Here is an 11948-nt window from a genome sequence, read left to right as displayed (position 1 = left end):
CAAAGGCATAAATTTATTAAGATACTAAAATAATTGATTTTTGATAAAAATGAATGTCATAAAAAGGTCAAATTATGTTCAGTGTATTCTATTTAGATAAAGTGTTGGATAATGACTAAAATGTTGGTCTTGGAGTCTTAAAGACATGAATTCAAGTTCTGCCTTTTAACAGTTATAGGCCTAAGGGCAAGTGATTTAAATTTCTATATATTTTTGACAGCTTTCTCAGACATTGAAGTCTGAGTTGCCACATTAAGGAAATCATAAGTTCTTGATATATACTCTATTTTATTTTATCTTATTTTTATTAATAGCTTTTTATTTACAAGTTATATGCATGGGTAATTTTACAGCATTGACAATTGCCAAACCTTTTGTTCCAATTTTTCCTCTTCTTCCCCACACTTCCTCCCCTAGATGGCAGGATGACCAATACATATTAAATATTATATACTCTATTTTAAAAGATTCTAAAATGTGTAATATACTTTACAAAGATTTGTATCTGAAAATATATCCAAAATAGTAAAAATTTTTAAAAGTTTTGACATTTAAAAGGACAAATCTTTACTCAATTAAGAAAGACTTATTCTACTAAGATTTCATGGGGCTACACTTTTACTATATGTTTTAACCAAAATCATTCATGTTACTTAATATATAATACATAAATGATCAAAAACACTTCTGAAGTTGGTACAAATAAACTTCATGAATAAATGAAAAGGATTTATCAAGCATTTATTGTATTCCAAGCAATGTATTAATTCTAGAGATATAAAAATTTTTTTTACCAACACAATAATAGTAACACTGAGAGGTGGGTACCATTATCTTCATTTTATGGATGAGGATGTTGAGTCAAAGATTAAATGCCTTGTCTAAGTCTCATAGGTAGAAAGTATGTAAAACAAGATTAGAACGCAGGTTTTCCAGAATTCAAAGCCAACCCTCTCATTACCTAGCTACCTGCAAAAAGTGAGACAGACTCATGTCAAAGAGTTTATTATATTTTTATTTTATCATTTTGCCACTTAGGACATAAATATTACCCTTAATAATTTTATTTTCTTTTTTAAACCACTCAGGGCCAGAGTGTTGTCACACTATGTATGTTCCATATTCTACAATCTGCAAGGTCATCTGCCTCATCAAGTTCTGGATCATTTTCCTTTATTTTGCGGTGTTTATTTATGGACATAACAAACTCATTCACTAGATCTGGAAGCCATAGTTCCTTCTGCTTGTAATTTTCCTGACTGACCTGTCTACTTAAATTTGAGGTCTCCGAAGTTTTCTCCTTCCTGAGATCTTTCAGTCTGTTTTCTTTCTATTGTTCATTCTCTGACTCCTTCCCCTTTCACAAGGAAACATCTCAGCCTCCTCCCTCCTTGGGCAGTTGACGAGTCTAGGGATCTGCCCCGCGTGGCTTTTGGAGGCGCAGACCCGGCCCCGGCTGCATGTGGAGCTTTTCCTTCAGACCCGGTGGTCGCTACGGCCTCCCTCCCCCGCGGGAGCTCCCTCTGTCCCCTCCCTGGGCTGCCGGGGCTGCCCTTGCGGCAGGGTGGGTTTCTGTAGCTGGTGGCCCGGGGCTCAGGCAGAGGGGTGCGTGGTTGTGGTGGCCCCAGGAGGGCTGCTGTGGTCCCGGCCCGCTGTGACAGCCAGCCTAGGTAAACTCCTGCAGACTGGAACTGGGGCCTCCACAGCGCTAGGAGAGGGAGAGGGAGGGTCTGGGTTTTAGCATAGTTAACTAGTGCAACCTTGTTGCCACATGTGGGCAACGTGGGCTTGTTGGTTGGTCTTCATCATCTTTTGGATTTCAGGGCCCTAAATAATGGAGATTATTATTAAACAGAAATAAGAATGCATTAAACAGACATAATTAAATAGAATAAGAAAGGCATCATCTTTGACACACTTTCTATATTGGACAGGTTCAAGAAGTGGAGGATCAGAGAAAAACATCTATTCCTCCATCTTGTTGATCATGTGGCCAGGAAAGCTCAAGCATACATTCTAATAGAGGGACACGACACAGATAGGTTTGTTATCCAGGCAAGCGAGGTTTAGTGTGAGTTATGTCTTTATCTGCAAGTATATATTGTCATTTGTCCATAGCTAAAAAGATGATTTTCTATGTGGTCAAGATATATGATTTCCCCAGTGAGGAAATTTCCTCCACCAATACAGATCAGCAGCTGTTCTGCAACTTAAAGCACTAAGCATGCCTTACGTGATAAGCGTAGCATCACATAGCCAGGATTTGTCATAGTTGGATAAAAGATTTAATTCCATCTCTGATATTTTATATCACCAGATCTCTACCACGCCATACTACCTCTCAAAAAGTATATTATTTTTTCAAATTTGTTTGATATACAAGCATCCCAATTCTCCCCTTGTGACATATTGGGGGAAGAGTATCAATGATGGGAAAGGAACATATATTCTTCCTTCAAGGCCCCTCATAAATCAAGAGAGGACATTTCTCTGAAACTTTTAACATTGGTCCCAATTTATGTATCTGAGAACTAGACAGGATGTAAACTGTGTGTGTAATGCTAGAGAAACTGAGGCAGGAGAGAGATTAGAGAGTTTTTAATATTTTATTAATTGGAGAGCATAATTGACTGGACAGGACTCTCATCTCAAAGTATCCAGCGATGAATGGGAGAACCCCAAATCCTTATATACCTTTTACAAACAAAGAAGGGGACAGAAGCGGGAAACTTTTTCACAGACCCATTTGGCTCTGTCAGGATGGGGGGGAGGCTATAAATTCTTACTAAAAACCAGAGTCAGGATGTCTGAATAAACAGAAGTAAAGATGACAATGAGGTATCTGGGATAGTCTTATCTTTTGGAATATTTTAGAAGGGTAGTATCATAAATTCTTGAGGACAGAAGGAGTTAGGAGTCAGGAAGTCTGGTCTCCCCCTCTTCTTGAGTCTCACATTGACAATTTATAACCTTAGAGCAAATGGTCCTCAGTCTTAATGGACCAGAGGCGGGTTTTACAACTAAGGGGATTGAGGCATAACAGTTAAGGAAACTGAGAACAATTCAGGGAAACTCAGGACAATAAGGGGAACTAGTGCAGGGAAACTGAGGTAGAACAGTTCAAAGAGACTGTGGCATAACATGTGTGTATCCTATCAACTCTCTCTAAAATGTTTGGTAAAATAAAAGGAGAGGAAAATTTGTAGACATTTTCCTATTAAGGAGTGTGGCAAAATTAGGATGTAGGAGTCATGTATTTAATCTTAAGCCAGGGAGATGATATATAGTCCATAAATAAAAATACCAGAGGTTCTCATCACAAAGTAACTTTCTCAGTAAGTTGGAGCGCTCTAACTTTTCAAAACAATAATGAGATTTTCTCCCATGCTAACAATAACAAATCCACATAGCCATACTTTGTCCTATTTGCTAAGACCAAATCTGATGAGCTAGCATTCTTCCTGACTTATTTTTCATGGTGGGTCATGGTCAGGAAATGGACCCAACTAAATTACTTGTCCTGTTTATGCATTAAATCCTAGCCAATGCATTACTAAGAAGGAAGGAGAAAGGCACAGATCATAAATACTGTACAAGGAAACTTGTCATGTATGTTGGAGGATCTAAAGAGCTGAGAGAGCTGAAGGTCACAGAGACCTAAAATTGGTGACAATGATTTGTTATCAACAAGGCTACAAAAACCCCGGAGATTTTCTGGGTAGCAACTAGTGGCCAAGAGGACTTGGATCCTTGATCCAGACTTTAAATAGTTGGTCATAGAGGAAATAGCAGGAAGGAATTCAGTTGATTTTGAGGTTTTTCCTTCCTATAGTAGAACTATAAATTCTTAGGATCAAGTACAAGGCGGAAAAATCTCTGCTGCAGGAAATCCTGGGTGGGCTTTTGTTCTCTTAAAAAAACTGCTTGCTAACTGCCTTCTTATCCTTTTTCTCTTTAGAAATTCAGGGTCAATGTGCAGCCTGTTACTGATTTTATCATAAATTTACAATAATAATCTGTTGTTATCCATGATAATTTGGTTACCATGATAAAAGCAAAACTAAAATCATAGCAATTGTTTGCAAGAAAAGATCACTGATGGCCACTTGGATAGAAAACCCACAGATGTGACTTGGCTACAGTTCTTCCAATAGGATCAGGAATGGAGTTGTGAATGCAAATACAGATGGTAACACCTAACCACACTTGGCTCTAAGCCAGTTTTCCTGGATGATGCTCCTCTGAATAGTGATGAGAGATTATTCCTAAAATCATAGAACATTAAGATCATGTAGTTCAACCTCTTTATCTGCCAAAGAATTAAGAGACATGCCCCAAGTTAGCAGCTCATTAATCACCAAGCTAGCACTAGGTCCCAAGTCTCCTGAAGTCCAATTCTAGAGCGCTGTGATATTAATAATTAATATTGTTAGGATGATGGGGATACTGATGATGCATTTTATATAGTACTTTAAAATTCACTTAACAACTTACATATATTGTTGTAGTTGGGGTTGTTTTTGTTATTTTTGTTCAATCCTATCTGACTTTTCATGGCCCCATGGACAATAGCACGGCAGGCCCTTCTATCCTCAACTAACTTTCAAAATCTGTCCAAGTTCATTGTTTCCATGATACTGTCTATCCATTTCATCCTTTGCCATCCCCTTTTCCTTTGGTCTTCAATCTTTCCCAACATCAGGGTTATTATATATGTAGGGATTCTCAATAATCTTAATGTGATTATAAGCTATTAAAGTTTAAAATCACACTATTAAAATTAATTAATTTTAAAATTAACTTTTGCAACATCCTGTATTATCTCATTTGAGTCTCACAATAACCCTGTAAACTACAGGTATTATCTCTTTTTCACAAATGAGAAAACCAAGGCTCAGACTTGCTCATGGTCACATAGCAATTAAGTATTAGAAATGGATTCAAATATAGGTCTTTGTGACTTCAAGTCCAGCAATGTATCTATTTCATTGGTCGCCTTCGTTCCATTATTTCATATACTTTATCAAATTCTTACATATCCTTCCCCCCCCCCCCCCCCCCCCGAGGCAATTGGGGTTAAGTGACTTGCCCAGGGTCACAGAGCTAGGAAGTAATAAGTGTCTGAGGCCAAATTTGAATTCAGGTCCTCCTGACTTCTGGGCTACTGCTTTATCCACTGTGCCACCTAGCTGCCCCAAATTCCTCCATATCTTTAATCCTCCCCTGCTTGCCCATTCAATCTTATTTTTTGACATATTGCAAAACACAGGTGTGACTCTAAGAAGGTTTATAGAAGCAGTCATTTGGGGGGACTGTGTTGATTCAGGCAGGATTAATTTTCTTTCTCTGTCATTTTATTTTTTTAATTATTATTATATTATGCCTTTTAATTTATAAGTTATATGCATGGGTAATTTTTCAGCATTAACAATTGCAAAACCTTTTGTTCCAACTTTTCTCCTTCTTCCCCCCATCCCTTCCCCCAGATGGCAGGTTGACCAATACATGTTAAATATGTTGAAGTATAAGTTAAATACAATATATGTATACATGTCCAAACAGTTATTTTGCTGTACAAAAAGAATTGGACTTTGAATTAGTGTACAATTAGCCTGTGAAGGAAATCAAAAATGCAGGTGGACAAAAATATAGGGATTGGGAATTCTATGTAATGGTTCATAGTCATCTCCCAGAGTTCTTTCACTGGGTTTACACTGAACCACTGTAGCTGGTTCAGTTCATTACTACTGTACTGGAACTGATTTGACTCATCTCATTGTTGAAGAGGGTCACGTCCATTAGAATTGATCATCATATAGTATTGTTGTTGAAGTGTATAATGATCTCCTGGTCTAGGCAGGATTAATTTTTAAAAGTTATTACAATACTCCAGGTGAGTATTGAACCACCTGTGCAAGGGGAGAGAAGGGGACATAATGCAAAATATATACATGTAGAAATGACTAGAGTTGGCAATAAATTGGATGTGTGAGATGAGTGTGAGTGAGGAGTTAAGGATCCCAAAATTATAAGGTTGTAAAGTTGTGAGCTTTGGTGACTTAAAGGTTGGTAATGCTCTCAACAGTGATAGTGAAGCTATTTGTAAAATTGTAAACTGATTTGGCTATTCTGGAGAGCAATCTAGAACTATGCCCCAAGTCAAACTATGTGTACCTTTTGATTTAGCAATACCACTACTAGATCTGTTTCCCAAGAGATTTTTAAAAAAGGGAAAAGGACCTATTTGCACAAAAATATTTATAGTATAATGCTGGAGAAACTGAGACAAGATAGAGATTAGAGAGTATTTAATATTTTATTTGAAACAAGGGAGAGATTTACTGGGACCAAATGGATCCATGGTTTGGTCCCAGGGCTGAATGAGACTATCATCTCCAAGAATCCAACAAAGAATGTGAGTTCCCAATGACATATATACACGTGGCTCAGACACAGAGGGTAGACAGAGGCAGGGGCGGAGTCAGGGTGCTAAAAGCAGGAACATGGGACTAACAATCTGGTTCTGACAGGGTGAGGGGAGGCATGGGGGATATCTGATAATTGGGACTACAGAATGGGGAAAGGCACCCAGCATTCTGATGATGCCTAAGATAGGTCTTTCTTCTTATCTGGATCATCATGATTAGGAGGGAGGGGTGGTTGAGCAGAACAATTATAAACTGAAGCAGAATAATTAGGGAAACTGAGTCAGGATAATAAAAGAGAACTGTGGCATAACAATATCAGCTATGTGGTGAGGAAGAATTGGGGAATGGTTGAATAACAAAGCATATAGGAATGACTGAATAACTTAAGACATATGCATGTAATGGAATATTATTGTGCTATAGGGAATAAAAGGAAGTAGATTTCACAAAAACCCTGGGAAGACTTGCATGAACTGATAACAAAATGAAGTGAGCAGAACCAGAGAAATATTTTGCACAATAACTGTAATAAGTTACAATGATCAACTATGAATGATAGCTATTCTGAGCGATATGGTGATCCAAGACATTTCCAAAGGACTCATGATGAAAATGCTATCCACACTCAGAGAAAGCACTGATGAAGCCAAAATAAATGCCAATTGAAGCATAATACTGTTCACTTCTTTTTGGTGGTTTTTTTTTTTTTTCCTTTTGTTCTATTCTTTCACAACATGACCAATATGGAAATATTTTACATAGTTACACATACATAAAAACATATCAAATTACTTAGCTTCTTAAAGAAGGGGGTGGTTGAGGGGAAAAAAGAGAAAATTTGAAACTCAAAATTGTTTATAAAAATAAATGTTAATGTATTGGTCATCCTGCCATCGAGGGGAGGGGATGGGTGGGAAGGAGGGGAAAAATTGGAACAAAAGGCAATTGTCAATGCTGTAAAATTACCTATGCATATAACTTGTAAATAAAAAGCTATAATAATAAAAATAAATAAATAAATGTTAAAATTGTCTTTATATGTAATTATGAAAAATAAGACTATTAAAAATAGTGAGAATAAAGTTAAGAAGAGGAGTGAATTTAAAGGGAAAGGTAATGAATTCTAAAATCATTTGGTTATCTCAATAGATGCAGAATAAGCTTTTGACAAAACACAGTACCCATTCCTATTAAAAACACTAGAGAACATAGGAATAAATGGAGTTTTCCTTAAAATGTTAAGCAGCATTTATCTAAAATCATGTAATGGGGAAAAGCTAGAAGCATTTCCAATTAGATCAGGAGTGAAATAAGAATTCCTGTTATCACTGCTGTTACTCAATATTGTACTAGAGAAATGTTAGCTTTAGCAATAAGAGAAGAAAAAGAAGAAATTGAGTAGGCAGTGAGGAAATAAAACTATCACTCTTTGCAAATGAGATGATGCACTTAGGAAATCCTAGACAATCAACTAAAAACTACTTGAAACAACAGCTTTAGCAAAGTTGCAGGCTATAAAATAAACTACATAAATTATCAGCATTTCTGTATGTTACCAACAAAGCCCAGTAATAAGAGACAGAGAAATTCTATTTGAAATAACTGTAGGGGCAGATAGGTGGTTCAGTGGGTAGAGCACCAGCCCTGAAGTCAGGAGCACCTGAGTTTAAAGGAACAACATGAGTTTAAAGGAACCTGAGCAAGTCACTTAACCCTAATTGCCTCAGCAAAAATATAATAAAATAAAATAACTGTAAGCAATATAAAATATTTGGATGTCTACCTGCCAAGGAACTATATGAACACAATTACAATTACAAAACACTTATCACACAAGTAAGCCAGATCTAAACAATCAAATATCAATTTCTCATAGACAGGCCAATCTAATTTAATAAAAGGCAATTCTACCAAAATTCTACTTATTCAGTGTCATACCAATCAAACTGCCAAAAAATTATTTTATAGAGCTAGAAAAAAAAATTCATCTGGAAAAAGAAAAGGTCAAGAATATGAAGGGAATTATTATATATATTTTTAAAAGCCCACAAAGGAAGATGACCTAGCAGTCAGTATTAGACTTAAAAATGTAGTCATCAAAACTAGTCTTGGTTAATAAATAGAATGATAGATCAGTAGTCCCACAAAAGAGACAATAATCAATGACTATAGTAATTTACTGTTTGATAAATCCAAAGATTCCAACTTCTGGGATTAGAACTCACTATGTGACAAAATTTGTTGGGAACAATGGAAAATAGTATGTCAGAAATTACGCATAAACCAACATCTCATACCCTGTACCAAAATAAGGTCAAAATAGTACGTGATTTAGACATAAAAAGTGATATTATAAGCAAACTAGAAGGGAGAAATTTATGACCAAACAAGAACTAGAGAACATTATGAAATACAAAATGGATAATTTTGATTATATTAAGTCTAAAAGGTTTTGTACAAACAAAACCAATACAGCCAAGATTAGAAGGGAAGCAGAAAGCTAAAAAATTTTATAGCCAGTTATGTTCTGATAAGGGCCTCATTTCTAAAATATGTAAAGAACTGAGTCAAATTTATAAAAATACAAGTCATTCCCAAATTGGTAAATGGTCAAAGGATATGAACAATTTTCAGATGAAGACATTAGAGCCACCAATAATCATATGAAAAAAAGCATGAAGTTAATATTGATTAGAGAAATGCATATTAAAACAACTCTAAGGTATCACTTCACACTTCTCAGATTGGCTAAGATGACAGGAAAAGATGATGGTAAATGTTAGAGGCAATCTGGGAAAACTGAGATGTTCATGCATTGTTGGTGGAGTTGTTAAATGATTCAGCCATTCTGGAAAGCAATATGGAACTATGCTCAAAGGCTTATAAAACTCGGCATACCCTTTGATCCAGCAGTGTCTCTACTGGGTCTGTACCTCAAGGAAATCATGAAAGAGGGAAAACGACCCACATATGCAAAAATTTTTGTATCAACCTTTTTGTAGTGGCAAGGAACTGGAAATTGAGTGAGTACCCACCCATCAATTGGAGAATGGCTGAATAAGTTATGGTATGTGAATGCAATGGGATATTATTGTTCTGTAAGAAATGATGAATATACTGATTTTAGAAAAGTTACATGAACTGATGCTGATTGAAGTGAGCAAAATGAAGAGAATATTATACACAGCAACAACATGATTATGTGATAATCAACTGTGATGGACTTGGCTGTTTCAACAATGAGCTGATTTTAAGCAATTCCAATAGATGGAAAGAGCCATCTGCATCCAGAGAGAGAACTGTGGAGACTAAATGTGAACCAAAGCTCTGTATTTTCACTTTTTTTGTGTTGTTTGCTTGTTTTTTTCTTATGTTTTTCTCTCTTTTGATCTGATTTTTCTAGTGCAGTATGATGAATATGGAAATATGTATAAGAATTGTGCATGTTTAACTTATATCAGATTTCTTGCTGTCTAAGGTAAAGGGAAGGGAGGGAGAAATGGAGAAAATTTTGGAAAACAATGTTTTGCAAAAGTGAATGTTAAAAACTATTTTTGCATGTATTGGGAAAAATAAAATTTAAAAAAATTTTAAAAATGAATTGGAAGTTGAATGGATGTCCATCAATTGGGAAATGGCTCAATAAATTGTGGTGTATGAAAATAAGTAATAATATATTATTGTTCTATAAGAAATGATGAGCAGGCAAATTTCAGAAAAGCCTGGAAAGACTTACATGAACTGATGTTGAATGAAGTGAATAGAACCAGGAAAACATTGTACACTGCAACAGCAAGACTGAGTGATGACTAACTCCAAGAGTTTTGTTAACTCTTTTCAGTAATTCAGTGATTGAAGACAATTGCAATGAACTTTGGATGGAAAATGCCATTTCCATACAGAGAGAGAACTACGGAGACTGAATTCCAATCAAAGCATACTATTTTTGTCTTTTTTTTCCTTGTTTTTTTTTTTTTTTGTAGTTTTTCTCTTTTGTTCTGATTTTTCTCTTCCAATATAACTCATATGGAAATATGTAAAAAATTATGTACATATATAACCTAGAATTTTTTTTTTAAAAAAGAAAGATAATGAGTTATTTTTTTGGACATGTTGAATTTGAGATGTTTATGTGGCATCCATCCATCAGGTGAAGGATGAAGTTAGGGATAGGAAAAAAAATCTGAGAATCATCTGCAGAGAAATTATAACTAAACCCAGTAGAACTGATCACTAAAGGAAATAGTAGATCACTAAAGGAAATTGTATGAAGCAGGGGTTCTTAACCCTCATGTGTTCTGGACCTCTTTGGAAATCTAGGGAAGTCTTTTTAAAATATTTGATAATTATATTTTAATAAAATTGTTCCCATTTGTAATCCTATTTATTTTATGCATTTTGCATATTATATATTTTATATGTACACATTCATAACTAATATTTACACATTTTAAAATATATGTTTATATTTTGTGCATTTTAAGAAGTATTCTGAAAATTTTAAATGCATAAAATAAATAGGATTACAAGTGGGAACAATTTTATTGAAATATAGTTACCAAAAATGTTAAAAAGTTAACAGGCTCCCAAGTTCAGAATCTCTGTTATAGAAGGAGAAGAGGTCTGATATTTCAATGGATAGTTACTAAGCACCCATTGTAGACATGCACCTTCACAAAATAAGTTACTTTGGCATTAAGCATTCAATAATTTTTTATTGAATAAATATAGAATTAATATGCTTAGTGATAGTGGTAGTTAGTGATAGGGTTACTGGCTTACAGAGGGTTAGTAACATAGACCTTACCCTCAAGAAAATTATACTTAAATTATATTATATCGAGGGATACATAATAAAATTTAAGTGATAAACTCCTGCCTGTCTGATCATCATTTTTCAGTCTTTGCTGGTTCTTCATTCATGTCATAACTAATAAAGGTGTATTCTATCCTAGGCCTTCTTTTCTCTTCATACTCACTTTGTGATCTCATCTGCCCATAGGTTTAATTGCCATCTTTATCTTTTGCCTCCCAAATCTATATCCAGCCCTCATCTTTTTCCTGAGCTCTAGTCCTGCATCATGAACTGCCTGTGCATGGGACATTTCAACCTGATTATCCTGTAGGTATTTCAAACTCACCATGTCCAAATACAAAATTCATTTTCTTTCCCCACAAAACTCACCCTTCTTCCAAACTTCCCTATTGTTCTCAAGGGCACCACTGTTATCCCAGTTTTCTAGGTTCACAACCTCAGTGTTAATCGCTACTCCTACTTCCTCCACATATCCAATCATTTGCCAAATCTTAGAATTTCTCTTTTCACAGCATCTCTCAGAGGTCTTTTCCTCTCTACTTTCCTCCTACACCAATCAAGTTCAGGCTTTTATTACTTTCACCTGGACTACTGTAATAGCCTTTATTTGGTCCCTACCTCAAGAATCTTCCCCTGCCAAGTCATCCTTCACACAGCCAACAGAATGATTACACTCAAGTGCGAATGTAAACCAAATGATGCCT

This window comes from Sarcophilus harrisii, chromosome 4 (assembly GCF_902635505.1).
Source record: "Sarcophilus harrisii chromosome 4, mSarHar1.11, whole genome shotgun sequence".
NCBI classification, from domain to species: Eukaryota; Metazoa; Chordata; class Mammalia; order Dasyuromorphia; family Dasyuridae; genus Sarcophilus; species Sarcophilus harrisii.
Note: the sequence above shows the minus strand (reverse complement) of the source record.